This window comes from Cynocephalus volans, chromosome 13, assembly GCF_027409185.1.
Source record: "Cynocephalus volans isolate mCynVol1 chromosome 13, mCynVol1.pri, whole genome shotgun sequence".
NCBI lineage: Eukaryota > Metazoa > Chordata > Mammalia > Dermoptera > Cynocephalidae > Cynocephalus > Cynocephalus volans.
This window is the reverse complement of record NC_084472.1, coordinates 23,406,024-23,431,230: the sequence shown is the minus strand read 5'-3', so window position 1 is coordinate 23,431,230 and position 25,207 is coordinate 23,406,024. Positions and strand designations below refer to the sequence as shown.

General features: G+C 36.4%; 1 protein-coding gene and 1 long non-coding RNA gene across 6 annotated transcripts in view; one reads left to right on the top strand and one right to left on the bottom strand.

Moving 5' to 3' along the window:
- The window catches only part of CHST9 (carbohydrate sulfotransferase 9), a 288,995-nt gene that overhangs the window by 118 nt on the left and 263,670 nt on the right, over positions 1 to 25,207 (top strand). The window lies entirely within an intron of this gene.
- The window catches only part of LOC134361831 (uncharacterized), a 71,081-nt gene that overhangs the window by 5,113 nt on the left and 40,761 nt on the right, over positions 1 to 25,207 (bottom strand). For 3 of the 5 annotated variants that reach the window (XR_010021483.1, XR_010021484.1, XR_010021490.1), the window contains 2 exons: positions 23,622 to 23,807; positions 12,660 to 12,958 (listed from right to left, as the gene is read on the bottom strand). This is a non-coding gene — a long non-coding RNA (uncharacterized LOC134361831). Of the gene's footprint in view, positions 1 to 12,659; positions 12,959 to 23,621; positions 23,808 to 25,207 lie in introns of those variants that run through there. The other 2 variants (XR_010021485.1, XR_010021486.1) reach the window with 2 other exon arrangements.

Here is a 25,207-nt window from a genome sequence, read left to right as displayed (position 1 = left end):
GGCGGGAAGTGCATGCTCACCTTTGCAGGTGCTGCACCTGTGTGGCATGCGGGGCGTCTTCTTTTCCTTCCTCCGCCTCTGTCCCCCTCTCCCAGGGTTTCACCCACTTCCATTGACTTCTTCGGACGTGCTGGGAGCGAGCAGGGGGCGGGAGGTGGAGGGGCTCTGAAGACTGTGAGTGGGGCGGCGGGGGAGGACCGGTGCCCGAACTTGCTAGCTACCCGTGCTGGATCCCGGGCCCCGGCGGAGCCCCCTGGGCCCCAGGATTCCGGTGCCATCCCCCGCTTGGGACATGCACAGGTTGGAAAGAGGACACTAGAAAGAAGAGAGGCTTGAGTTTCTGACGCCGGTTGATCCGGTCCTCCAGCATGCTTGGCCGAAAGATGAGCATCTCTGCTGTGTGCCTCCTTCCCGTCTTCCCAAACTCCGAGACCTTGCGAAGGCTTCTGCTGAGGCTGCGGGCCAGGCGGCAGGGAAGTTAGGGAGACTCGGAGCCCAGGTTGCATCGTGGCCCCAGCCACGGGCTTGGGAGGGGTGACAGGAGGAAGGGTTTGAGGTGGGTTGGGGAGAGAAAGATCTGCAATCGCGTGGTGGTTTTGTTACTGCTGCCGCTGCTGTTACTTTCACACTGTGACCCGCTCCCTCTTCTACCGCGTTTGAACATCCTGCCTATCAGCATGCTTCTGTTAGAAGGCTAAGAGGTGCTATGTTTGATGCCTGTCAGGAGTTATTTCCAACTAAGTTCACAGGTGCTAAGTCTAGAGCTGGCGCCCCTCCTCCCTTCCTTCTGCAAGTCCACCCCCAACTCCCTCCCTCCCACAAGCAAACTGTGCCTGAGTAATTCCCAGGGTTTCAAAAGGGATGGCAAGTAAATAATTGTGTGTTTGTGTGACTCCCCCCCCCCCATTATGCTATCAGATCCAAATCAAAACACTGTGGATGTTTAATAGGACTCCCTTTTAGCAGTTTTTCTGGTAATTAAGACTATTATTTACCAATGTTTATTATGTTTATTTTAACCCCAAACATTGCATTAATCTATCTCTGTACAATTGTATCTTTACTGTTACTATTCCACTCGGTTTGAAGGATATGGGTTTATTTTAGACTCACATACACACACCAAAATACACTGTGACCGTATTTAATATTTATTTGTCTTCCTGATTCGGTGGCCTGGCACCTGCCAATTCCAGTACATAATCATAACGCCATATGTCTGTCAACCAGATTGAGGATGGGGTGAATGTTATTGTTTTTCATGGGCAAGAGTACCCTGGACTGGCAGATTTTATTATCGCTCAAAGGGTTTTTAAGAGCTTCAGTGAAAGTGAATCAAATATTCAGAAAAATATTACAGTTCTATCTGATATGTTCAAATAGAATACAGTACCTGAGCAAGTATAGTTGACTAGTAATTGAGGAAAAATTAAAATCCTCTCATCACAGGGAAAACACTTTGACTGACTATAGCCAATAAGAATAGCACACATTGAATGCCTGGAGAAAAGGAGAATTTTCTTCTTACTTCCTTTGGTTTTTATCTCCTTCATTACAGTAGCATCCTCCAGAAAATGAGCACCTTGCATATAGATGTTGGTATGTACTAACTAATCACCATATTTTTTAATACAGAGGCTTGGTGACAATCCAAAACCATAAATGTTGTAAATCATTACCAACCATCTGTTCTCTCCCATTCACTTAAAGTGCAGTGTTTTATTTTCATAGGTATCAACACATACTTACTCATTTCATACATTTCCATGAACATCATGAAAGCTATAATGGTATGTGATGTTGACCTAAGCTCGGCAAGTGTTGTGTTTGGCTTATTATGCTGTAAGCTCCTCTTTTATTTTCAATGAAAGAAGAAATCAACAAAGTTTTAAAGCATTTGGCCAAGTCTGGTGTATACTCCAGTGAAATCTGATTGCTTCCCCACCCCTGACCCCCACCTTTTTGTTACCAGAAAGAAGCTGAAAATTAGTGCAGCTTCAGGCTTCTCTTGATGACATTCTTTTCTTTTCTTCCTGGTCACAAGGGTAGCATCTGATGCTCTGAAGCAGTGCATTAAGCAGTCCATGACCGCAGAATGTTAGCGTGGTTTCCCAAAAAGTGTAACATCTTCCCAGGAAGAATTTGCAAAAATGGTAGACTAATCTAATATTCCAAATTCCAAATTGAATAGGCCTGAGAAATACACATTGTTTCCCACACAAATATTGGATATGAATAATGTAGGATATTATACAGGATATGAATAAAACTATCTATATAGTATTCTTTCTATTTGTGTTCGGGAATCTGGATGAGTTAGTGTGTAATCAGCAGATAGATTCATACCCTTCGTTTTGTGTCATCATTAAAACAAGATTTGAGGTTTTGAGTCCCTCTATCCGAGAATGACTTTTCCATTTAGGGCTGTTCATTCTAACTAGAACTGCAAATGGTAGAGTACTTTTATCACTCATAATTAAGTTGCATAATAAATATGTTGTTCCTTTGGTACAGCCAGAACGTTAGGGAAATTCTTTTCATCCAAATCTGGACGCAATGTTCCAAAGCACTTTCACATTTTTTGTGGAAAGAAGCTAAAGGAGATCTTGTTCACACTTTACAAATAATTGATATTTACTTCAAGAATATCAAGAACTAAGGAAAGGCAGAGCCTTATTACCTGCTATACATCTCTGTACAGCACTCGCTCTGGAAACAGTAAGATTCTCTTAACTTACAACCAGGATAGCATTGAAGAGAATGAACCCAAGCTATAGATAACTTTTGAAGCAAAGTTGCCTTTAGAAATATGATCTAATTTAAACCTTTGGATATTACATAAGAACGCGCTACATCTTTTTTTTCTGTATACTAAAAATGAATTGTTGAGGGGAAACAGTTTCACCATGTATAGTAAGCACTCTGAATTATTCATGTTAATGAGAGGAATAGAGGCAGAGATAATCTAAAATCATGGTTATTTAAAAAGTCGTCTGTGTTTGTCTTTGGAATGTATTACATATTTGATTTGAAAAAGATTTTCATTGTTATTGTGAGCAAGTTGCCTTTCTAATTATTTTGTTGTTGTTGTTGTTGTTTATGTTAATTTTTAAATGAGCTTTCATACCTCAAACACCAAAACCAATTTATGAGGAGGTGGGGCAGATGGGCAACCTGCCCAGAAGTGAGCTGGGTGGCAGAAATAAGCAAATCTGGTGTGAAAACTTTGTAGTAGATTACATATAATTCACAGAAATATAATCAAAAGTTGATTGTATATTGCTATTGAATGAATATGTTCCTGGGAAAAATAAAAGTCTGTTAGTTAAAATTTGAGAAATTCGGTCCCACTTCACATGAAACAGAGGTGATTAATATGTTTAAAAGAATAATAGTGGGGTGCTGCTGAAAACCAAATAGGAATATATTAATTTATAGATCTTACTAAATTTTTAAGTGTTTTCCTAAAGCATACATATGTGTATGGTGTTAAGTGACATTCCTGAGCCTTATGTGTGATTTCCAAAATAAGCAATAGCAAGAAGCATCTGAATAAGGGGTTTGGTCCATTTGATCTCTGTACCTATGCTCCAAATCAAAAACACATTTTCTCAAAGAGAAGCTGTCAAGTATCTATTGTTGCATTGGACCTGGTTAGATAAAATAAGTTCAGCAAGACTGCCAATTTAACAGATTTCTATTGTGTTTTTCAAAAGCCCTGGGGAAAAGTTGGTTGTGGATGAATTGCTTGAACAAGAAGCTGATTCATACCATAGCACTTGCTGTTAAACACCTTGTTTATAGTCAGTGTTTAGTTGTGTATAGATTTTGTTGAATTGTTAGTGCTGTAGACTCTGAGAATTTAGAAAACCTCTGTGTAGAAGGTTAGAACTGCCAAAAATATATGATGGGCAAAGAAGATAAGATCATTTTTATTTCAAGAATTCACAGCAAAAGTGTAACTTTTACAGAAGTGAAGAGAATGATAATAGAAAAGTAGAGGTACCTTTCAGAATGGAGACTAAGTTCTCACAGTAAACGTGCTCCCTACTTAAAGTGTAGGGATACTTTTTTTTTTTTTTTGAGGAAACATTTTTGTTTTTTATAGGGCGTGGCATTTTTTGAAGACTTGACTAGACTGAATATTTTAAAAGAAATATTGTGGTTGGAAATATAATTGAGACCCACGGAATATGTTTTACACACATTTATTAAAGAAATAATTTCTTCTGATCAGTGCCTAAGTCTTAGAATCCAAATTATGCATTTTTTATAGAGCTGAAAAGGACTTTAAAGGTAATTTATTTCAATGCCCTCATTTTACAGTCAAGGAAATGATGAATGCCCACAGTGATCACAGTGAATTGCTAAAGGTCACACTGGTTGTTAGTGGCAGAGCAGGAACTAGAAACCTAATCTTCTGACTTCTCATCCAGCCACTCTAAAGTGGGTAAGACAAGTAGAGAAGTTAACTTTTTCTGGCCATCATAGTATCAACTAATATGTGCTAGTCATGAAATGAAATGGTACACAGGTAAATACAGGAGGCTTGTGATTTGTTGTCTGCCATGTGCTGAAGGGTCACTATGGACCAAACTGGTATCCTCGACCCTCTCAGTATCTGTCCTCTTTTTTAATGGCAAATAATTTTTGCTGTCCCCTTAGTATCCTGAAAGGTTATTCATAGTTAGTATAGTTACTGAATATATCTATAATTAAAAGGAGCAAATAAAATAAAACTAATTTGTAATAAAATATGTTTTTCACTGTACTAATGTCTGGGGTGACAATTTAATTAAAACACATAATAAAGAAGTCAGAGCTTACATGTACATATAATGAATACGTTTGAATTTAAGACAAACAAAAGCATCAGAAGACATCCTGTACAGGAAGTACAGGAAAATGAAAGAATGAGGATAGACTAAAAGTAGTGTTAGGATAATTACAACCCAGACTTATTGAAGAAGGAAGTAAGAGTAACTATTGTAGAGAAAATTTGCCAAGTCAAATTATAGACTGTTGGAGCGGAGAAAATGTGGAAGTATGATATTTTGCAAATAAGAGAGTAAATACCATGAATATCCTTCCACCAAATTCCAAAACTACTTTCTGGAACATTTTCATGCTGTTACTCATGTGAACACTACTTCAAGGGACTCTGCAGGTTACCCATTAGGTTGTCAATATAACTAAAATATTTCCAAAATGAAAATTATTGATTTAGTGCTGATATTGTCTTAAGTTTATTTTCTATTAATATTATAGCGTATCAGTTCTAAAGTTAGGAAACAAAGAGTACAGGAAATGATTAAATTATTCACTATAGCAACCTTATTGTAAATTGCTAGGCTTTTGGTAAAATTCTTCTAAAATTCTTATTTATGATTATGTTCCAGATTCTACAGGTTGATATTTATAATAAGTTTAGTTCGGTGGGATGTGTGAACATTATATGGAATATATGGGAAAATTCTTCATTAAGTGGGGCTACCTGCCCCCAAAAGCCATACAGCACCCTCCACCCCTGGTCAGCTTGACAACCAAATCCGGAGCATACCAGATTCTTTCTAAAATATTCTCTAGGGATGGTACTGATGAGAGCCATAGGGCTAGATGAAGAAAATTTTTATGTAGGCATGGATTGTTTTCCATGCCCCTACCCATCTATCCATGCTTCATTTAAATGGAACCATCCCACTCATACACTGGTCTCTTTCCTTCAGTGGACCAGAGCCACAGACTTCACTGCCCTCTAGCCCAAGCTCCTGTTCTCATCTTTTTATCTCACTGTCACTTAATAAAAATTTACTTCTTCTGGTCCTTATTTCCCTTAGGAATCTATCTTTTGTGGGTGACTGTGAGTGGTGACAAACTAATATACAAGCTGGCTAATATTTTAGTCCTCCCAGGCCTTAGCCTTGTTTAAATTTGTATTTCCAGAAATCATTGCAAGCTTTCATATACATATAGAGAGACATTATATACATTCACACACACGTATGTACATATGTGAATATGTGTACATATACACACAATTTTAGGCACAAAAGAAACAGGAAAGGAGGTATTAAGGGTTTCGTTTTTAATGCCTTTGAAACATGCTTATGCAAAAAAAGAACTGCACTTGTCCGATACTGGAAGTTACACAGCAAAATTTAGTGCTATGAAGTGTGCTTACAGCAGTGGCCGAAATCTATTACCAACCCAAATATACTGTTCTATTAGAATTTTGTTGTGTTGCTTGAAGTAAATGTGTCCTGTGAGGTGGGGGGAGAGGTAGAAACGATTTTGTTGTTTGTCTTAGAGGTAGTTAGTCTGCATACTGTTGACATCCTAAAAGCACACCAACATCTCTTTTCTTTACAAAATATTAGAGGGTTTTGAAGATTAGTCATATACACAACATACATAGTATAGGATCTCAGAAACAAGAAGGGGATTGAGAGTGAAGCTAAATTTTCTAACTTCTAATGTTCTTGTCTACTGGACCATAACAAAACACCTGCTCTGAGAATGAAGAGTTAATATGAAATGTCATTTCAGTATTAGCTACAGCAAACATCTTGAACTTACCAAATTGTAAGATTTTTTTTTCTTAGATTACTTTCCACTCAGGGTCCATCTTCCATGGCTTTTAGAACGTTGTATACCTTATGCTTTTTAAAGAAAGTCTTTTTAATGCAAACCTACCACTTGAGATTGAAGTCATAGTATATCTGTGTGTGCGCGTGTGTATAGCCAATTGCTTCGACACAATCACAAGATTCTCTACATAGAAGGGCATGTTTTACCCCATCAAGAGAGGCATTCTTTCCTACAAAGAGAATGCAGCAATTGTACAGAACACAGTTTAATCTTTGATTGTTTTGTTGTATATTGTTCATTCTGACTGGAAGCTTCTTGGTCAATTGAACAGCCCAGCATTCAACCTCAGACTGACCCCTAACTTTATTTGGTCTACTTTTGTTACAATTTCTAATGTGAGTATAGTGGTGCAGTGGGAATTGAGAAAAGGTGAAATTGAGGTGGTTGGGTTGTAGAGGTGATAAGGAGCTTCTTTCATATATAGGCAGTGGAATTTTATTGGACTATCTACCTTTTCTTGTTCTGCTTTTTATTCTTGTATGGAATTGAGGCAGATTGTGAAAGAAAAGCCCTTCTAACTCTTTGTAGTTATTTCTGCTATACAAGAGAAAGCCTTCTTTGTCAGAATAAACAGATATGACACATTCCAGTCATAGGAAGTTATAGTCCTTTTATTATAGTACTTCAATACTACCCTAAACTGAAATCTATTTCTTTTTTTTTTTTTTTTTTTTTTGGTCCTTTTTCGCGACCGGCACTCAGCCAGTGAGTGCACTGGCCATTCCTATATAGGATCCGAACCCACGGCAGGAGCATTACCGCGCTCCCAGCACCGCACTCTCCCGCTCGGCCCCTAAACTGAAATCTAAAACACTAAAGAATATAGTTAAGAAAAGGAGAAATACCCTGGCTAATGTGGTGAAAGAAATTTCAGAAGCCTCTATTAGATATATATGAAAATGGGTAAATCAAATAAGACAAGTCTGTCAATTCAAATGAAGAATGCAATACTTACTTTTCCATTAATTCCAGGAACAAGAAGCCCCAGATTCCACTTAGCTTTGTAGTTATTCTATTGTTTACTTATTGTTTTTATAATCAGAGTGAATTAAAGCTGTGACTTTTAGTTACATCTCATTTTAAGCAAATACAGTCTATGAAGATTTAGATAAAATGATGATGTTGATTATATAATTTTAAAAAGAAATTTTGAAATTAAAATGTAGGCACAATCTTTTAGAAACATATCCATAAATAATTTTTCCCCACGGCATTCTTTAAACAGTAGATTAGAATGAAAGTAATTTATTTCTTCCCCAAATATCAGTTTCTCGGTGTATGAAAAAAAATATGCTTAGGAGCTAGTGACATTTTGAGACTAAAAGCAGCAACTATCAACACCCTTCTAACATTTACAATTTATTTTCAATTAAGAAATTTTATTATCAGAGAATGAGATTCTATTACTATAACAGGGCCAGCATTCAGCTGGTTGCACTGTTGTAGTCTTCATGGTTATTTACGGCTGGAGGCCAAATTGTACTGATTGTTAAATATTTTAAATATTAACCCTGTACTTACATTATCACTTTTGTAACTTTAGCCTAAATGTACATCACTGTGCCACTTGCTAAAAAGTCTAGCAACGTCATTTTTTCAGATTTTTCAGATCAGGGAATTATAACAGCATTTAGAATAGAAATTACTGAAATGCCAAGTACCAGAGATTGTTTATCTAGTTCCTCAGAATTTTGGGTTTTTCCCACATGCATACACCAAGTACCATCCAATAAGAATTCCTTGAAATTGTCAGCATATATTTAATGCAGACCACTCCATAAACATAATTGCAGCTCAGAAAGTGCCTCTAAGTTGCCCACTTGTATATCCAGCTGTATACTGGGCATTTCTTCTTGTCTGTCTTAAGGAAACATCAGATGAAACATGTCAAAATCAAACTCAGTATCTCTTTCTGTCTCACCCCAAACCTCGAGGGTTTCCAGAGCCCAGTAACCCTCTCCTTCAACGCCATGTCAAGTTTCTCACCAAGTCATTGTTTTTTTACCTCCAAAGTACGTTACAAATCCGCCTCCGCCATCACCCAGGTCTAAGCCTTTGCCACCCTTGTGCAGATCACTACAGTGGCTCCACAACTATCTCCTGGCACTTCTCCCCCTCCAAAGCCATCCTCCGATGAGGTCCCAGAGGAGCCTTTTCAGAATGCAAGTGTAATAAGTATCACCCCTGCGACTACACACACCACTCGCGTAGATTCCCATTGCTTAGTTTAAGGTAAAGACCAACACTGTGCACCTAATTTTTTGAAGCCCAGCGAGGTCATGCTCCTCTAGTCCCATCTCTCTTGCTACTCCCACGTTTCCTCACTTTAGCTGCTGAGTTTCTTCCCGTTGCTGTAACTTGCCACACTCTCTCCAATCCATACAACCCCTACATACACATGCTCAGTAATTCCCTAGTTAACTCCTATTTAACACTTTTAAAATATCAACTCAAATATCGCTTCCTCGAATGAGTCATCTCTTCCTCCTAAACTGAGTCCAATCGCCTTAGAATATACCTGTATACACACATATATTTGTATGCAAAGTGAATGTATAATTATGTATCCATCTCTTTTGTGACACTGAGAAGAGCTGTAAATTCACATTTATTTGTGTATTTAATTAATCACTGAGGTAGGGACCTGTCCAGTTTTGATGGTTCCTGTATTCCTAGCAGATACTACAGTGCCTGCCTCAGAGTGGAAGCATATAAATATTTGTTGAATAAATTTTGACTGAACATCCCTGTCTTTAACCCTACATATGCACATGCATACATGTACTACACACATGCACGCACTCATCCCCACTCTCATATTTTAGGGAAAAAGTAACAAAGAAAGAAAGAAAGAAAGAAAGAAAGAAATGCTAGCTTGCAAGCTATGAGGCTCTACATTTTTCTTTGTGACCTCCCCAAATGTCACATTCCTTTTTCTTCTATGACTCTTTCTTCTCAATGATTCAGAGATAACTTAGGTGGTGACACGTTGACTCAGAAAGTGAGGCTGTTCTATTGAATTTTTTGACACACTACTCCCAAAATAAATAAATTCCCAGGCATATCTTTATATTCTTTACTCTGACATGTAAAATCTCTTGATAATTTCAGGAATTTTAAAAGCCTTTACTTTATGGGGGTTTTCTGCTGTACCATCTCTGCACATTTTGGTATTAAGAAATTAAGCAGTGATCTAATATTTTACCATGTTGGAGAGAAGAAATAGGAAGTCCCCTGAAGGTTACCTATCTATATAGCCCTCATAGAAAGATAAAGGGGGACAAGGAGAACAGGTATCCTTGATTAGATTATGGATTAGTGGGGTGAGGGAAGCTATAAAAGATAATATTGGGATAATTGAAGGCATGTGAATTTGGGCTGTAGATCACACAGCAGTATTACGTCTATATTAAATTTCTTGAGTGTCGTAATCATATTGTGGTTATGTAGGAGAATGTGTCTTTGGGGAGAGGATGTATTTGGAAGTATTTACACATGAAATCTCATGATCTCTGCAACTTCCTTTTAAATAGTTCAGCATTTTAAGTGTGGGAGGAGATAAGCAAATGTGGCAAAATATGAAGAATTGTTTTATCTAGATAAAAACTGTTCAGCATTCATTAGATTATTGCTAGATTAGATTAGATTAATTTTCTGTAGGTTAAACACTTCAAAATAAAAATTGGGGAAAATATTCTATGATTCTAATCCAGCTATCCAAAGGATGAGATCATTGTCGTGTACTGAATTAAGCTAGCATGTTTTAAAGTTGTTTAATTAGTCAATTAGTTATGTGTCATCTCTAAAGTAAATATCTTCTTTCAGCATTGTATAATATTTCCATAATTTATATTTAAACATTGAAGAAAAAGTGATCCTTAAAAGAATAGGTTTCAGGCAATATGGGAGACAATACTTAATATGATAGTACCAGTAAATATTAAATAAGTAATACATTTTTCCATTTTTTCAGTTACATATGAGAACTTATCAACATTATCAACATGAGAAATTTTAAAGAGAAATTAGGCATTTATGGGAATATGTTTTTCTTCTTCCATATCTTTCCTGAATATTGGTACTTGCCTACAAAATAAAGTATAAGGTAACTGATGATTTTCACTAAAATATCTACAACATGAGAAATTTTAAAAAGAAATTAGGCATATATATAAAATTTTCTACTAGAAAATTTTAAGACCTAAGAGAACTGGGTGAAATTAAATTTAGTGACCATATTAAACTATTAGTATATTTTTATTTTATGTTTTTTAAAAAGTTCCAAGACTATGAATAACATAAGTTAAAAGTTGTTTGAATTTATAGCAACAGGAAAGGCAAACTTCCATAGAGAATTTGGCATTAAAAGACAACAGCTATGTGAACAATTTCTGTAGGTAATTATTAGCTGGAAGCTATTTGTACTCCAAGTTTATTGAATATACACATATGATAATAAGACTTTCATAAATGGAATCTCTTGATAATAAATCCATGTAAAAGACTGTGCCTTGGGGAATAATTCTAAATGTTATTAAGTATATTTGAATTCCCTGCAAACAGAATGCAGACCTCTAGACCAAGTATTTAACTAGATTTCATTCATGATATTTAATAGCCCATTTTACCTAAAGTCTCAGAAAGGACAAGTAAAACAAACAATGGAAAATGTAATTTTTCTATTTGTACATGTGTTAAACATGCAACCACAGAAGAAATAGCAAAGTAGAACCGTGAAACTTGTCACCAAACATGAGTTAAACTACACTCAGAATCATAGTTATCAGAAATAAGTAAATACCTAGTCATCACCTAAGAAATATTTCTGTCATTGCATACTGGAACTACTGATTAACTGGTTTTGCTTTAGTGGTGTCTACTAACCTCCTTAAAATAGCACTTTAGTAGTAAAATAAAATATAGAACAGCTGGGTTCTCTTTATGAACCTTTATAACACTTCACGCAACAGAATACTCCCCCACCAAATCAATTTTACTGTATGTTAACAAAATAAAAATAAAGTGTAAGATTTTTAAATTCCTCTTTCTCATTTTAGGTTTTGGTTACATTTTTCTTACATATTTCATATTTTCATATTTAAATGAAATCAGTCCACAAAACCAGCATTTTCACTACTGTTTCCCTCTCTGAGCTATTTTGGTTTATGTTGCAGATAGCTAGATCTCATTATCAAGGAGTTTATTCTAGAAGGACTCACATGGACTATACTTCCTGAATTCTTTTGTGCCTGGGCTGTATCTTCACCACGCCTATACTTTCCCCTTGTCCCGTACCTATGTCTCTAGTCCTTAAACCATTTTCTGATTGTTTACCGTTCTTGAAGGGGGCCAGACCAACAATGTGGGTGACAGGAGGTGGAGTCCTGGGGCAGTGTGCAGCTCCAGTATGGGTCTTGTCTAGAATGCCCTCTCCCAACAACCTTTCTTCATTTGCCCTCAAGTTGGAACATTCTAAAACCTTAACTCTATGTTGTGATTTAGCAGTTATGGCTTTCCTGGGGGACCACTTCACAGCCAGTAAAAAGGGTAGGTGGTGTGTTATTTTCTTCAGCCCCACATCCCAATCATTCTGAGTTTCAATAGAGAAACATACACTTTCCCTGTAGCCTACTTATGCCCTAGATCTCACTGTTCCAACCTAGGGTTTGCTGAACAGCCTTTCGCTACTATGACATTATTTTTACAAAAATCTAAATCCTACTCAAGGTTTGAGAGTGTACATGTCAATTCTTATTTTCCTCTCATTTCCCTTCAGATTTTACAGAATTTGGCAGGTATGCTTCACAGTTAGTGGTTTAAGTTGTGTTCTTTTCTTATTTATTTGAAAATGGAACTCTTTTTCTCACAATTTTTCACACTTTGTATTTTTTATTACACTCCAAAGAAAGGGAGTAAAGTAAGAAACTTCCCTACTAGCAGAAGTTTTAGAGGTCTAGTCACACTTTTTTTTTTTTTTTGCATTAAATACTTTTTAATGCACAAAGTAAAATTACAGGTATTGACACTTAATACAATAAAGGTTTATTTTACATTAAAATCACAGTTCACTGAGGATCAGTGAAGAAATTCTGCTCCATGAAGTCATTCTAGGATCTAGGTTACTTCCACTTAGCACTTTTGCCATGTTTCAGTGCCTTGAAGTCCTCTACTGGTTCCTCTGCAGATGAGAGAAAATAGATAGTGTGGAGCATATTGTAGACTGTTTTTAGGTACCAGGCCTTGAAGTGGTATGTATGACTTCTGCTCATATTCCACCTTGTTTCAGGGGAAGCCAGAATAAGTAGCTTGCCTGTGAGTCCAGAAGGAGAAGAAAAGGGGACTTAGGGGACATATAGTATTGTCTCAGCTACACCTTCTGTGTGCTTCTTTCATTCTCTTCCTGGAAGAGTTAACCAACCTTCTGAATTTTGTGTTAGTGATTCCCCTATTTTTAATGTATGCATACCTCAAGCAAAATCTTTTTTAGTTTTGCCTGCATTTGACCTTTATAAAAATGGACTCATACTGTTGGTATATGTGACTTGGGTTTTTGTTGCTGTTTGAAAAGAATATAGATTTTCTAGATGTTGGAAATAGTGCATTATATGTGCTCACTACATAGTTTTTTGTTTGTTTGTTTGTTTGTTTGTTTTTTGTGACCGGTAAGGGGATCATAACCCTTGGCTTGGTGTCATCCGCACCAGTGAGCGCACCAACCATCCCTATATAGGATCCGAACCCGCGGCGGGAGCGCCACTGCGCTCCCAGCACCGCACTCTCCCGAGTGAGCCACGGGGTTGGCACCATAGTTTTTAAATCTATTATTCAAATTGCCTAGTCTCTTGTTAGATTTCTTCTGAAGTTAGCTGTGAGTCTAATTGTCATTCTTTTGTAGCTAATATGTCTTTCATTTCTGAATTCTTCTACAATCTTCTTTTTGTTATTTATGTTCTGAAGTTTCACTTTGATGCAACTGGATATTGGTTCCTTTCATCCTGCTTGTGACTCTGGCACTTTCTGGATATAAGGATTGATATTTTTTATCAATTTTGGAAAACTTTCAGCCATTATTTCTTATAGATTATTTTATTCCATGCTCTGTGGTCTCTCCTTCTGTGATCTTCATTAGACATGCTGAACTTGTTTCACTTTCATCACTTTTAACCCTTTTTTCAAGTTTTCCAGATTTGTTTCCATACTATGTTTTGGTTTATATCCTCTGATCTAGTGGTGTACTATTTATTTTTTCTCTTTGATGTTAAAACCAGTCACTGAGTTTTTAGCTTCAATTTTTATATATTATTTATTACTAGGAATTCTATTTGGTTTTTTTTAAAAAAGTCTGCCTGGCCAGTTCTGATCATCTCTTTCTCATTAGTTATACATTAGACTTCTCTCATAACTTTAAACATATTTAGTGTAGATATTTTGTATTCTGTATGTGGTAACTCAGATATTTAAGCACTTGGAGGTATGATTCTTTGGTTTAATGTTTCTGCTTACTCATTCATTCAATAAATATTTATTGAGTATCTACAGTGTGCCAGGCATCCTGGGGAACAACCAGTAAACAAATGCATAAATTAATTAATTAAATAAATGAACAAATAAATAAATGGACAAACTCCCTTCTATACGTAGGCTTCTAAATGCTTATATTTCTCTAAACTAGTTTACGGCCTTCTTTCTTAATGTGCATTCTCTCTTCCTACTAGATCTTATCTAATTGCATGGCTTAAAATACTACCTACATGCTATGACTTCTAAATTTATATTTTCAGCCTAGACCTCTCCTTTAAGCTCATATTACTCTTCTATTGCTATGTAATAAATTACTGCAAATTTAGCAGCTTAAAGCAGGATACATCCTTGTATATCGTGTCAGTTTCTGAGTCAGGAGTCTGGGAACAACTTAAGCGGGTCATCTGCTCAGGATATCACAAGGCTACAAGCAAGCTGTTGGCTGGGCTGCATTTTCATCTGAAAACCAGGGTCATCTTCCAAGCTCATTGATCTGTGGGCAGAATTTAGCTCCTTGCAGCTGTAGGACTGAGGGCCTGAGCTCCTAGAGGCCACCCCTTTCCATAGGAAGCTCACAGTGTAGATTTCTGCTTCTTCAAGGCCAGTAGGAGAGTACTTTTAACTTCAGGGAAGTCCTGGACCTGCTTCTGAAGGCCTCAAATGATTAGGTTAGAGCCATCCAGGATAATCTCCCTTTTTATTAACTCAAAGTCAACTTACTAAGGACATCAGTTAATTCTGCAGAATTTCTTTACCTTTTTCATATGCTATATATTAGAAGCTAATTACAGATCTTGTCCACCCTTAAGGCAGGGGATGATTATATAGGGTCTGTCCTGTTTGGGTTTGTCTTAGAATTTTGTCTACCACAGAGATCTTATCTTAAATATTCAACTCCTTACCTGATGCCTCTACTTAGTTTTCTCATAAATATATGAAGTTCAACATGATCAAAACTGAGCTCTTGATTTTTCTCCTTTAAAAATTTCCCCACATCATAAGTGCCATCTCAAAAACTAATTTCAGGTTCCTTCACTTCCTTTCATCTCTACTGGCATAACCCTATTCCAGGTCATCAGCATTATCTGTATTTGTGGACAGTAGCCTCTTTCCTCATCAGCTTCTTTATTTCTCAGTCCAATCCTTGTAGAGCAACACAAGTGATCTTAAAAATATAGATGGAATCTTCTCTCCCCTTATGATAACCATTCAGTGCTTATCTGTTACCCTTTAGAATTGTCCTTAAGGACCTTGATAGACCTTTGCCTGTCTTTCCAAGCTCATCATAGACCAGCTTCTTCTCCTTCATTAATTCTCAGCCATACCGTCTTCTTTCAGTACCAAGAATACACTAAGTTCTTTTCTCCTTCAGAGCATTTCTGCATGTGATTCACTCTGTGAAGAACTCTCTTCCTTTACCCCTACAACTTTGCACACGATTAGCTTCTTCCTGTCCTTCGGATCTGAGCTTAAACGTCACCTCCTTAAAGATACCTTCTCTGACAAAGAAGGTCTCCTGGGCCCTCTACTTAATGTTTTCTACTTTATCCCTCGATTTTAGCACTTGTCACACTTTGTAATCATATGTTTAATTTGTCTTAACTTATTCTTTTGTGGATTTTATCCTGCTCACTTTTGTATCTCAATACCTGAACAGTACCTGTCAAATAGTAGGTTCTCATAATATGTGAGGGCTAAAATATTGCTATTATCATTGGAGTGAGCTTATGTAATTCAAAGAAGATTTTATGGGGAACATTAGCCTTGAGTTGTCCATTTGTAGGACTGGGAATCAGAAAGGAAGTTCCGTGACAGATGTAGTGAAGAGGAAAAACAAATTGTTGAATATAGAGATGAGCATGGAGTGTTCAGGAACCAGTGCACCAGAGAGGAGGCTTTGGTTGGAAAACGGTAGGAAATTAGGTTGCAGAAGTTTGTTGACTACCTTATGAAGAACCTAGCAAGACGGACAGAAGAGTATTCCACTTTAGATAGGAAACCTGATAGCTTTTTAAGTGAAGAAGTTGGAAATATACCTTTCTGACATATTGACTATATCAAGTTAAAGGCATTTGGGTGGGGGTGGAAAGCCATCAGGTATAAGAACATCATTCTGAGCTTCCTTCTGTTTCTTAAAAGCAAGAGATGAAATTCCCATGTGAAAAATGTCCTCCATATTCCCCCAGGAAAGTACGATTCTTATCATCAAAGACAGGAAGTTGATGCCAAGGATGATCTATACAAACTTCATTAGACTAGTCTTTATCCTACTAGCCACTCCTCCACCCAGTTAACTACCCTATCCCAAGCCCCTTTGTCTTGTCACATTTTCATAACTTACTTCTATCTGTCTAATTCAGCATATAAGTGTTCATCTCTAACTACACCTTGGGTCTTCATTTTTTATGAAGTCTCCCATGCCATGTAAAACTTGTATTAAATAAATTTGTGTGTTTTTCTCCTGTTGATCTGTCTCATGTTAATTTAATTCTCAGGCCCAGATTAAAAAAAAATCCTAAAATGGTAGACGTAAAATTTTGCCTTCTCTACCTGAGCAAACGAAAAACATTTAAAAAGCAATATTTAAGAAAGATTAATGAGGCAGCATTATTTGTGTTGAACTGAAGAGACTATCTAGAGATAGATCATCTGTCTAAGAGTCTTTTTGTTCATTTATTCAACAAATGTTTCTATTGCACTCACGGTCGAAGGCACTGTGCTTGGCATGGAGGATTCTGTGAACACCACTTCAAACACGATTGCTAAAGAACAAATAGGGATTGGCGGGAGGTTGGTGGAGGATCTCAAAAAGAAAGGAAAGAACAATCATGTGCCTCCGGAAAAAAGAGAACGCAGTTGGTGCTTAAGAATTTAGAATTTTAGCTGGCTTGAGAGTAGAGTTTGAGGTAGAGTGAACTATGAGTGATAAAACTACAGAAATGATCAAGAGCTAGAATAGGAAGGGTCTTATTTGTCATTATAAGAAATTTAGACCAATTAAGAAGTGTAGGAATGGTAGAATATACAAATGGATATGTCCAGTAGGCATTTATAAATATGAGACCAGAACAGGTGAGTTATTGGAACTGGAAGCATAGGTCAAGCGTTCATCTTTGCAAAAATTAGGTTATTTCATGGAGGGCCTAAAAGGCAAAGAAAAAGAATAGTAGAACTCCCAGAAAGAAAAAAGAGAAATGGATGAGACTGTTAAAGGTTAAACAAGCAAAGGTCACAACCATAGGATCCAAGATAGTGAAACCTTTCAGAATGTTCTATAGCTCAAATGTCACAAAGAGGTCAGGAAATAAAAGGATATATTTTGCAGTAACAAGGAGGCAATAACTTGTAATGATTAAAAAAGGAAGTTCTGTGTGGTTGTGGTATGTCAGTGCGGATGTCCACTTCTGTAAGCACCTTAGATGTGGGTTAACAGTGTAAAAGTATTTTCCAGTGTTAGAAAATAGAATTTTTTTTAAGACAATGGCCCCAGGTACCTTATTTAAGTTATCAGTTTATTTAGTCGTCTCTGACTTGTTGCAACTAATAAAAAATTTAAATTCGCTCATTTTGAGCAAATTTTAATAAATTTCACAGTTCTGGCATCACTCTTCATAAGGGTTATTGGTGGAGGACACACTTAACTTTAGTGGAAAGAGTATTTGGAGACAGACAAACCTGAGTTAGGATTCTGCCTCTCCTAGTTATAAGTCATGTAAATTTACATATTTTGGTGCTTACTTTTGTCTCCAAACAGTATTGATAGGTTGGAACTTGATATATGTTGGTTTAACTATTGACTTCCCACCATGGTAGGAGAGGATTTAGTTCTTTTTCCTCTCTCATCCAACCACACGGATACATCCTTGTCCTTCCAACCCTCCTAGCCTCCCAAATATAGAGATATCATTTTATTTAGATACATATTCAGTGCTTTCATTATTATGACAATGTAAACATTATCCACAGCTTAGCTACGCAGCTGAATGTATTTTTTTCCTTTCCTGCATTTCCTATTTTCCCTGAAGTTAATAGTGTCTTGTTCTTTCATTTGCTCAAGTTCTAATTTTTTATCACTGATCCGAGCAATCTCTTCATCATTGTCTAAATATCCTGTATAGATGTTCAGACAAATCAGTTCATCTACCAGTTTCATCTTTCTGAAAAGTTTCTCCCAAGCCTCTGTCCTGCTCCAATTTGAAATGCTTGCCCTCCAAACCTTGTATACAGCTATCATCCTTTCACTACCAATCAAAAATTCCTCCTATCTCTCTTTTATTTATTTATTTCTTTCTTTTTCAGACCTACTGTTTTCTGTATCTGCCTCTTCCTCTACTCTTACTCTCTTGCTTTGTGGGGTCCTCCTGGAGCTTTTTGGGGTGGTAAATTTTTTGAGAACTTGTCTGAAAATGTTTATACACACACAATCTTGATTGAATCTTTGATAGAATTCAGTAGCATGTAATAAAATTTTAAGTCAAAAATTATTTTCCCTGAGAATTTTGAAGGCATTCTTACCGCGTTGTCTTATTCTCAGCGTCAGCGTTGGTGCTGACGAGTCTGACACATTCTGATTCTTGATCCTTAAACAGATGTGATCTGTTTGTTTCTCTGACAACATATAGAATTTTTTCTTTATTATTAGCATTCTGAAATGTTAAGACAATGTCCCTTAATGTGTTTATTTCTTATCTATTATGCTAAGTCCTCAGAGTGATCTCTTCAAATCTGGAAAATCACATCCTTCAGTTCCCTGAAATTTTCTTGAATTTTATCACTAATGGTCTCCTTTATTTTGTTCCCTTCATTCTCATTATCTGGGACTCCTATTATTCAGATGTTGAATCTCTTAATTTCATTTCCTGGCTTTTTTTTTTTTTTTCTTGTCCACTTTTTTTTATCTCTTTGTCCTTTGGCTCTACTTTCTGAAAAATCATCTTATCTTCTAACCTGTATGTTGTTTTTCATTTGATTATATTTTTCATTAGCTAGAGCTTTCTATTGCTTTCTGATTTTTTTCCCCTTTTTATTAAATGTAGGATCCTCTCCTGCTTTGATGGAACCAATATTTTCTGTTATCTTTCTGAGGATCTAAACTTTGTTTGGCTTTTTCCCCTGTTCTTTGCTTCTCTTCTGGTTATCTATTGCCTTCTCTTGCCTTCCCCCTTCTGGAGATCCTGGTACACATTTCCTGGATTTTATAGCAGACAGCATCTCGTTTCTTGTTGATATATCTATGGAAATACTTTGATTTCAGCTTTTATCTTTTGAGTTACTTATCACTCCTCTGTATGCATTCCATGTTCTAAAACTTTATGATTATCTCTCTTGTAATCATCTCCTCTTCCCTCTCCTATATCTTTGTAATTGCATTTCTTTTCTAATTTATTTGCTTTCACTTTAGAGAGGTTTGAAGAAGGAAGAGAGATCAATGTATGAATTTGTTCTGCCCCTATTTAACTAGAAACCCTCTTCATTGATTAGTTGGCTAAATTAACCACAATTCACCAGCATATTAACAGCATTAAAAGCATCACTAATTATTCACGATTTTACAGTATTCTTGAGAGTTCACTAATGTCTTGTTTTTACATGTTTTGTATTTCCTACTTGTTTTTCTGGAATGTTAATTTTCAGTGTTATATATTGTTCCTGCTTTGATCTGTTGGCATCACTCCTGGCTTTTCTATATATCTGTATTTATTTCAACACCTACCTTAGGCGGTTACTTTGAAATTTTAATATGTGTACTGTTTTTTTGGTGTGTTCTTTGAAAATGCCTCAAGCACTTGCTTATATGATTTTTGTAAGTAGATATTTTTGCAGATTTATTTTTCTTTTTAAACCAAGATTTCTAGATTAGCATCTTTGCTGTTTTAGTTCATGCTCTTTCTCTATTCAGTGGTTGCTAGAATGTAAACAAGAGGAAAGAAAGGGGGCACATAGTAGAACTTAATAAATATTTGTGTGTGATTGCTTGAAGCTAGCAGTGAGTGCTTGGCTCACAGACTTTACTGTCTATGAGAAATAAATCATATTCAGTTTAGAATATATGCGTACTGCTCGTGTTTTATAGATTTTTATGTTAGCCACAGAATTGTACTATTGTATGGAAAGCAGTATTTTCCTTTCTGTAAAAGACATTATACAATAACAACACATCAGGTGTCTAGATAATATATAAAGAAGGAAAAAAATCAGTCTTCCAAATAGGTATTGATTGTCTGGCTAATCACTGACAGACATAACTACCCAATATATCTGGCATGAGGAAGCAGGATTCTCTATAAATATAATAACTCTGCTAGGATTTTTTTTTTCTTACTATAATGAGAGAAGGGGAAATTTAGAAATAATGTAATACATAGGTGACAACATGTAAAACACATTTTATCTACAAAACAAACAGTAACAATAGTATTTATCTATGTTTTATTGTCTCACCATAAAAATATTTATCTGAAAACATATCCAGATAATATGTAGAATATAGAGCAATGCCAAACTTGTTGTCTAAATTATTAATTGCAGGAATTTGTTGCATAGAAGTTTTAACTATTTGCCATTAATTAAATGAGGATGTAGCTATTTGACCTGTTCTGGTTTATATTATAGGTAACGTTCTAATTTCAAATACTGTTTGCTCATAAAAAGTAAGTGGAGAGGTCAAGATGACTTTCTAACATTCTGTTGCCTGTTGTCTCTGAAATGCTGCTGGGTTTTGCTTACTTATTTTTTGAGATCTTATGAAAGTAGATATATTGCTATGCAGCTTTTAAACATCTGTGTCTCAGTCTCTGTCTCTCCTTCCTGCATCATCCTATTTTTGGAATATCTCACTTTTCTTAGTCACAATGCTTCACCAAACTCACTAGATTTTATGTATTGTACTATAGCCAAAGGCAACTCCCTCTATTTATTTGATGTGAAAAACTCATGTCCTGTGATCATTGAAACAGAAAATAAAAATTTTAATTATTATTGTTTATTTACATAGCACCCAAAGTACCTCATTATTATTTAAGGTTAAAGGATATGTCTAAAACACTTATATATATATATATATATGTACACACACACACACACACACAACCTTTGTTTTCCTACTATATACTACAGGAAAGCACATACACTTTTTCTCTTCTGGCACTTCGCACAGATGGTGGGTATAGAAAACTCTTATCTTTCAATTTCTCTCCTCAAAATCCTGTGGTCCTTTTTGATTTTTCTCCCAATACTTTCCATGTTGACCAAGTCATCTTTTCTGGTCTCATCTTTTTCAACCTTTTTTTTTTTTTTTTGACCATACTTCATAGTTAGCCCTCATTCCTACCATTCCTTAAATCCTTTCCTTACTCTTGTTTATTAATGTGTATTAAATATTTGTTTATTTAATGCATACCATGAGATAATAGCTTGTTAAGTTTCTTAACTGCTTGTTCTTTAGAATATGTTTCCTACTTCACAATTCTTTTCTTTGAATTGTTTTTAGATCTTATGTTTTCCTGTTATCTTGACTGAAGGAAACCCCTAAGGCCCTAACCTGTAACCTGTTTTATTCTCCCATTTTATCTGTGGATGCACTCAAGTTTAGCCACCATTTTTATGGTACTGATTCTCATAACACTATTTGTCCATTTAATCATGCTTGGATTACTATATCTACTTCTGAGCCCTGCATTTAAAGAAAAGCATTAACAAACTCGAATTTGTCTGGAGAGGATGATTAAATTGATTGAATGCTCCTAAACCGTATCCCGTAAGGAATGGCCGAAGGAATTGTGTATATTTATTGTTTATCCTGGAGTAAAAAAGATTAAGGGTAGACAGGATAATTGGTTTCAATAATTGGAAAGTCTGTCACGTAAAGAAGGAAACAGATGTGTTATGAGTTGTTCTAGAAAGCTCTGCTAGACCAACCTGTGCAAGTTATAAAGAGATAAATTTAAGTATTCTCTAATAAAGATCATGATTAAATGTTGCTCATTTTGGCTTTGGCTGAAGTGTGTAGCACAGGACCTTAGACAGATTTGGGCTCAATGGATGCTTATTGATTGAATTGAGTTGGCATGAATTGAAAGAACAAATCTCTCTAATAGTAAAAGTAGACTGCCTTTTGAAATAAAAATAGCCAGTCTTTTAGCAAATACTTATTGATCAACTGCAATGCAGCTGTTCCTGTACTAGGCATCTGGAATGTAAAGATATTAATATTTTAATATTGTAGAGCATTTCTCTGGGAAAGGCGTTCTTTTAAGTAATTTTTATGCATTAACTTATTTCACAGCAAACCTCACATGGTAGGTACTTTGATCATCCCCAAATTAGATGTGACAAACTGAGGCACACAGAGGTTACATAATGAACTGTGTCACAAAGCTAGTAAGTGGTCAAGCTGTGACTTGAACCCAGGTTGTCAGTCTGCATACCTAACTACTACAATAAACTGCCTCTAATCATGAAATGTAAGATGATGGCTATAAAGGAAAGGTCATAAAGATTTTTGGATTGGAATATAATCCAGTTCATTCCCCTCTTGGGGATTCCCTGACTAGTGGGCATCCTGTCTGCCTGAATGCCTGTGGTCTTCCTTACTTTCAATCTGGTCTGTACACTACCACCAAGTGCTCTTCCCCAAATGCAAACCTGATCATTCCACTCCCTTCAGTCTTTTTTAAAATTATTATCATTCAAAATATTTTGGCATTTGTTTGTACATATTTGTGGGGTACAGTGTGTTTTGTTTTGATGAAATGATTCACTTATGGTAGATAGCATAGTTTTGTACCTATTAGTCCACCACTCCTCCTTCTTCCCCCTCCTTATTCTACTCTCTACTTCTATGAGAACTACTTCTTTTCTTTCTTTTTTTTTTAGATTCCACCTATGAGTGAGATCATGTGGTTTGTCTTTTTGTACTTGACTTACTTCACTTAACATGATGGTTTTCAGTTCCATCCGTGTTGCTGCAAATGATAGGATAACATTTTTTAATAGCAGAAAAGTTTTTTAGTCCATTTAACCAGTGGTGGACATTTAGGCTGACTCCCTTCAAACCTTTCATTAGTTTCCCATTATTCTCAGGACAAATCTCATCACTGTAGTATGGAGGCCAAGACCCCCTGTGGTTTGTCTCCACCTGTACCTCTCACCTTACCTCTCCCTGAGCCCTGAATCAGACTGTGCTAAATGAGTCTGTCATGCAGATCTCTTGTCTGGGGAGAAAAAACGGGGTATTATGAGAATTAAATTAAATTAAAAAATCAATATAAAATGCTTAGAATAGTGCCTAGAATACAATAACTGCTCAAGAAATGTTAGCATATTTACTTCCATTTATTTCTATTATCCTGCCAAAACTGCTGTACCCAAAGTATAGTTTATTCCTTAGTTCTCTCACTTTATTTAAAATTGCTTTGTAATAGACTGAGAAATAAGAAAAGTTACTGGCTCACCTAATTAACAAATTCAGAGGCAGAGTGGGTCCAATCAGGGTCAAGTCCGAGCTTTTCTTCTGTTTCTCCTTGGATCTCTCAGCTTGCTTTCCTCTGTGCCGGCTTGTTTTTTAGGTTGGCTTCCATCAGGGCAGCCAGAGGGCTTCCAGCAGCAGCAGGAACTGCATGTTTCCTTGTTCACATGCACTAGGAGAGAAAATATCACCTTTCATAAACCATCTCACTGAAGCTCTGAGCTTTATTCTGAGTAGATCATCTACACAACAGTCGTGGCCCAGGAAATCTCATGTAGTGGTTGAATGATAACCCCAAAAAAGATATTTCCAAACCCTAACCCCCTGAACCTTATTTGGGAAAAGGGTTTTTGCTGATGTAATTAAGTTAAGGATTTTGATATGAGATTTTCCTGGATTATCAGGGTGGGCTCTAAATCCAACGACAAGTATTTTTATAGGAGACAGAAGAGGAGACACACACAGAGGAAAAGGCCATGTGAAGTAGGAGGCAGATTCAGTCTCTGCAACCATATTCTTGGAGCAACCAGAAGCCCAAAGAGGCAAAGAAGGTTTCTCCCCTTGCCTCCAAGGGGAATGTGGCCCTAATTACACCTGATTTCAGACTTCTGGCCTCCAAAACTGTGAGAGAATTAATTTCTCTTGTTGTAAGCCACAGAATTTGTGGTAATCTGTTATGGCAGCCACAGGAAGCTAATATATAAGTATCCATTCCTGACCCAACTATCTTGACAAGGTGCACAGGATTGAGCTGTTAGGATCACACTGTTTTAGGCCTTCACTGGAGCTGGAGGCAGGTAGACTCCGTTCTGAACTGTATAACGTCCACACCGAGGAGGAGAAAGGATATCAGGGAGGCAATACAGCATCCACTTGAGCATCCTTTAATCCCACTTGCTACTTGCTACCCATTCTGGTGGTTACACCACAGCTGACCCAAATTGTGGACTGTAAACCATCTTTTATTCAGAACTTCTTAGGTTACCTTAGTAACTATTATAAAAACTAAAACTTGATTACTTCAGTTGACTTGCTAACTGCCTTACCCAATCCATAGTTACCTCTTATCTCCTCTAACACACCCCTCACTGCTAACTTCTTCAGGTCGTCTTAAGTATGACCACCCAGACTGCCATTGTACCATTACGGCCAAATCCCAAAACTCCAAAAAAACTTTTTAAGAGCTCCCTTTATCTTCATAGGTCCCTTTCGTAAAATATAATTGGACTCTAGATATACCTTATGTATTACTTAATGTGATCTTGATGACTCTCAACATATGAGGGTACTTTAAAAAGTCCATGGAAAAATAGAATTAAAAGATAATACAAATCTTTCCATGAACATTTTGAAGATCCCTTGTATGTAGGTTAATAATGATTCTGATGACTCTTGACTGGCATGTAAATGCATGCTCTGCACTCTTATGACTGCACTTAAACAAATGTAAAATACATCAATACTTTTGTTTCACCCAAATTTAACACTTTGAAATCTTTTAAAACTCTGAAATCTTTAGAATGGAGAACAAGCAAAATTGAGGGTTTGGATAAACAATTCACTTAGCAATAA